The sequence below is a fragment of the Solea solea genome, chromosome 14 (genome assembly GCF_958295425.1).
Source record: "Solea solea chromosome 14, fSolSol10.1, whole genome shotgun sequence".
Taxonomy (NCBI): domain Eukaryota; kingdom Metazoa; phylum Chordata; class Actinopteri; order Pleuronectiformes; family Soleidae; genus Solea; species Solea solea.
This window is the reverse complement of record NC_081147.1, coordinates 25,801,372-25,806,539: the sequence shown is the minus strand read 5'-3', so window position 1 is coordinate 25,806,539 and position 5,168 is coordinate 25,801,372. Positions and strand designations below refer to the sequence as shown.

Below are 5,168 nucleotides of genomic sequence, written 5' to 3'. Positions count from 1 at the left end.
GGATTGTTAAGTCTTTTTAACTGATCTACAGTTCTTGATTCCTGTTGTCGGACGTCTCTTCCTGTGACGACACTCTGACCAATCAGTGGCCGGCCCAGTATCTCCTCAGCTCGCTTGGAACCTCACCAGAGCAGGTACTAAAATAAGAACCTGGTACCAGGTACTATGCTAGTGGTCGTGAAGGAAAACTGTGACTCCTGTGGTTTAGTGGTAGAGTAGGTTGTTTTCCAACTGGACGGGCAGAGGTTCAATCCCACAAAACACTAATCTAAAGCACTTTTAGTGGTGATAATGACCCACTATCCTTTTTTTTCTTTATTTGGCTAAAATGCTTCAAAACAGACAATAAAATATTTATTTTTTTGTTTTTCATGTCACACTCTACAGGGATTAAATAATCCTAAATCCCCGCCGTATGATGCTGGTATTTTTTGTGCTGTTAATTTATGATTGGCTCGAATGAAACTGTGCTTCACACACAAAAACCACGTCAGATCCAAGTTAATCAATGACTCAGTCCCTGACATGACGGCTTGTTATCAGTGTGATATCTCCATGATTAGCATCGTTAGCTGCCTTCATGAGCATGTCCCCTACCTCATTAACGTCAACAACATCATTAGCGCACTCGCGAGCCAGGTGATTGATCTGTGTGTTGTGCACTGAGGAGTTGGTAAGAATGCCTGTGCGTGCATGTGGAGCAGATAATATCCGTGTTCACTGATCTGTGGACTGAAACTTAGAGGTCAGCTGAGTTTCTCTGGCATTTCCTCAAATAGACGCCTCAAACCCACATGTTCTCCACTCACCTGTCAAGTATCGGAAAGCAGAGAAACATCAAATAAGTGGACAGGTCACTCACAGGAGCAGGCGATGGCAGCTTTTTACCCGCAGCTCCAGTCAAACCCTTCATGTACTGTATTGACAGAACAGACAAACGTGTTCAAGATCAGATTTAAACCCCCCAAAAATGTCAATTATAGCACTGTGGTAGCAGCTTACTTTACTTCATAACACCCATTTCAAATCATATATATAGATTTTTCTCATTCTGGAATCTTACCTCTATGTATAAAGTTGCTGCATGTTCAATTTGCCTGGAGACTAAGGAGAATATCGGGTTTATTTTGAATCAGCCTCACCCAGATTATGTCTCTGCACTGGAAAAAAAGGCCACTCCAAAAATAAATGGCAATAGAACAAGTGAACATTGTCTTATTAATTACATTTAAGCCTTACAAGATAAGGGTGGTCTTGAAATTAGCTGGGAAAACCCATGTTTAGCTATATTTTACTAGTATTGTGATGTTTTGTCTCATAATAAGCTTGTGATGCTCAAAATTAGTATTTTCCCCTCAAAAGTAGCATCTTTTTTGTTATCCTGTTTGTTTCAAGTGTATTTAACTAATGTTTAGTTCGATAACTGTGACACTGTTTTTGATTGAAGTCCAACACCTATTTGAAATTAGATTAAAAACAGGCATTTTGAGGCAATTGAGCATTCCTGACTCAGTGTAGACAAATAGCCACACTGTACTGAGCATTGTGAGTTGTCATGTTGACTGTGCAGATTTGTTGTCTCAACTCAAGTTAAGACTATTTCTTGAAACGAGACGATTCATCTTTTACAAATAACACAGCAGCTTAAAAACCTTATGACTTGTTTCATCTGAGATATGACTCAACACGAGATGTTTTCAAGACTGTTCCGTCTAAAAACATCTCCTTTATCTCACTGAAATCTGACTCTTTAGGTGATTTGTTCTCATGTTAAGTGTGAGTATTAGGGCCAGCACAAGAAAAAAAAAATGTTCAGGAGGATAAACCATACAAACTTGGAGGAGGTGGCCGCATGGTTGTACCTGCGTTTTTTTTTTGTTGCCTGACTTTTTGTTTTTTTGTTTTGTGCAGGATTATTTTTGGCTGGCCCTATTACTCCTTCGTAGTGATGAGATATTTTAAAATAGAAAAATAATCAGCCATTAATCAGAAAAAATATCAGAAAAATATACTTGGAAAGATTTTGAGTTTGGAGAATGTGACGGTTCAGGTCTGCAATTGGTTCACGTTGGTCATGTGACCTGTGTGTAGTCCACATGATGTTGCCCACACGTGTATATGGTGTTTTACATATGTAGCTACTTTCCCCCTCGCTCATTTTTGTTTATTGGTTGCCATGGTTGCAGTTCCGGTCATCGTTGAGGGAGCCGGTACAAAAACGTTAGTCCGCTCTTCTTCTGCTCCCGTTGTCGCCCCGTGTCACTTCCGGTGTAGAGGTCACATCCCCGACAGGTATGTTCGCACGTTTCCCTTCGCTGGTCGCTTAGTTTAGTTTAGTTTAGTTTAGTTTAGTTTAGTTTTTTGTTGGTGTTGTGTTGTAGGGTGACTGGTTGTGCTGCTCCGTGCTCCGTGCTCGCGCTGCTGTGGTCAGTGTCATCTCTGTCTGGTCGTTGGTTGGTGCTACTGGGTGGCTAATGCTAATGCTAATGCTAATGCTAGTGTGCTGCCTGGAGCCCTGTTTGTTTTCCTGAGTGTGAAAGTATGCGCGGATATAGTCAAATACAAGTGCATTGTTTGTGACGTACGTAGCAGCTTCTAATGTTCTTCTCGATGAGATGTTGTTATTATTAATCACCTGACAGGCCGCTGCTGCTTTGTAGTCACTGTGTTTTTGTGTTTGTGTTCCTTATACAGAGTGTGTGTGTGTGTGTGTGTGTGTGTGAGAAACATTATTATTTGGGGGGTATTGTGTTTGGGTTAAATGGAGATTTTGTTTATGTAATTTTATTTTGTTAATTTAGAGTTTTTGTAATTGGGTTTGATTTTATTTATTTTTTGTGATATGTTCAGCTGTTATATGGTTTATTTAGGCCTGTGAACGTTTTTTTTTTTTTTATAGTTTTGTTACGCATTGGAGTTCTTTTTCTTCTGTTTTGAATGTAACCCCACTAATGTGTTGTTATCCTCCCCTTTTTCAGTTGCTGTAGGCTGGTGGTCTAGTGGTGGCATCCTCCTGTCTTGTCTTGTCCCGTCAGTGTCTGCCACGTGTGCCCGGTGATTTTTGTGGTGTTTTTCTTTGGTGGATCCCTCCCCTGCCCTGCCCTGCCCTAGCCTTCGTCCATTCACTTTGGCCTCAGCCCTGATTAGGTTTTTTTCCCCCTCCTTTTTTGTTGTTGGTATGAATGAGTTTTATTGGAGTTTTAGAATGAATGTTTAATAAAAATGAAATGTTAACTTGGAACCACGTCTCCTGCCCCCTGAGTAACCTGAACTGTGTGCCTTGTGTTTCAAACAGTAATTCCCGGGTGGCGTTGTCAAGCTTTGAATAGTTTCTTACCTTATCTCGTACCCTCGCCACACACAGAAGCAGACATGATGTAGACAAGAGACAAAGTGTATGTACGTCTGTTTGTGCTGCAAAACTCAAAAAGTGAGTTATTTTGGTGGTAGTTTCAGGGTATTTTTTTCTTTTTGGAGGGAGAGTTTTCAATATTTTTAAGTATTTACAATGTGGCTATTGCTTTATAAAATACTAAAATAGTAACTCATATACAGGTATTTGTTATGGTGTGATTTGGCTTAATCCAGTGACGACACTGTGGGAAACAGAGGTTTGTGCTCTCTGAGTGCTCATAGTTAAAATAGGCTTTAACATTTGAATGAATATTAACATCCTGTTATCAACTCAGAACTGAACGTTGTCGTCTTCAGAATAAGGTCAACGTTGGGATAATTGGTGCCCATGGCAACTCAAATGTTTCACAAAGACAGAGTTGACTTTTCCTGTCGTTTGTAGTGCAAATCTCTTGTCATCTCAAAAGCGGTCACATTTTCCAGTTGAGGAGTTTTCAAAGGCTCCGCACCGAGCTCCTGCCTCGGCAGTGGAACCACCTGTCCGCCACAACCTAATCCCTCAGCCTCTAAGTTCACTGTCGGGGGTTTTGTTGCTCAGCACGGCGTTTCACATTTGATTGGCTCAACAGGTGATAACAAAGCAGCGGCGATGACAGACTTGTTAAGTGCGTTTTAGTCATAAATGGTTTTTAATAGAGCGTCAGGATATGGTCAGAGGAACTTAAACTGGAGGAGTGGAGGCTCAGAGGAACCCCGCTGATCTTTACCGGTCGTGTCATAAAGCCGATAATGTTGACGCCGCTGTGGTTCATGAGATGTGAGCGCGGATAAATGAGGATGAGCTGATACTGAATTATGTACATGATAATACAAGATGAACAATAAAATGTGACTTTTTTATATTTGAATGTTTGCATCAAACGTAAAAGAATAGCTTCACTTACACAGCAGTTAAAAACAACTGCAACTGTCATTATTTTTGTCAAATATAATAGGATAGTACTAAATGTTGTATTCAGAGGAAATGCTTCCACGATGCGTTTTAATATAAAAGTATTTAATCCTGTCCACTTGTGATCAGGTCACTGAGGACAGATGTCAGTACCAGGTCTGGACTAGTCCTTCAGGGTGCTTTCACACCGCAGCTGTTTAGTCTGCGGACCGTTTGCTTAGTTTGGGCAGGTGTGAGAGCTCATCCGAACTCTTGCATGTGAACCCTGGTGCAGTTCACTGTCAGTGGGAAAAGCAAAGGGACGATGCAGCGAACCAAAGAGAGGAAGTGATGAAGCTCGCTGCCTCGCTGGCTGCTCATACTCGGCAACTCCTTGTGGAAAAACTAATTAGGTTTGAATAATAAGTAAAAACAGAAACCCAAAGACTGCATAAATCAGGTGATGCTCCATTGTTTGTTTTTGTGGTGAACGAGATGATTCCTGTTTTCGGTCCCGGACGATCGATGAGCCGGGTTTTCTTTCCTTGTGCTTTTGTTCTTTCTTTCTGCCCCAAAACGAGCGAAGACATGGAGCTGCTGTAACTGTGTGAGGAAAGTGAACCAAGTCCCCCGGATTACCCCGGTGTGAATGCGCCTTTAAGCAATGTAGCCCTGCGTCATATGAAGACAACCTGGAAGTGCAGGTGCAATTATATTTCCTGTTGGAGTCATAACTCTTGACATCCTCAAGTGTCCATGCTGCATCTCTGGTGTTTCTTCTCTGCACTCACACTCGGAGAACTTATCCATCAAACAGTCAGATCGGCGCTGAGAAACCTTCCTGTGGTTTTCCCGTTAATGATGTTTGAGAAACCGTCCGCTG

General features: G+C 41.5%; 1 long non-coding RNA gene across 1 annotated transcript; it reads left to right on the top strand.

The window, feature by feature from the left end:
- The first annotated feature begins 2,058 nt into the window (after positions 1–2,058).
- LOC131472856 (uncharacterized) lies at positions 2,059–3,241 on the top strand. The gene is made up of 2 exons (XR_009242139.1): positions 2,059–2,292; positions 2,979–3,241. It is a non-coding gene; the product is annotated as an uncharacterized LOC131472856 (long non-coding RNA).
- Positions 3,242–5,168: the final 1,927 nt, after the last annotated feature.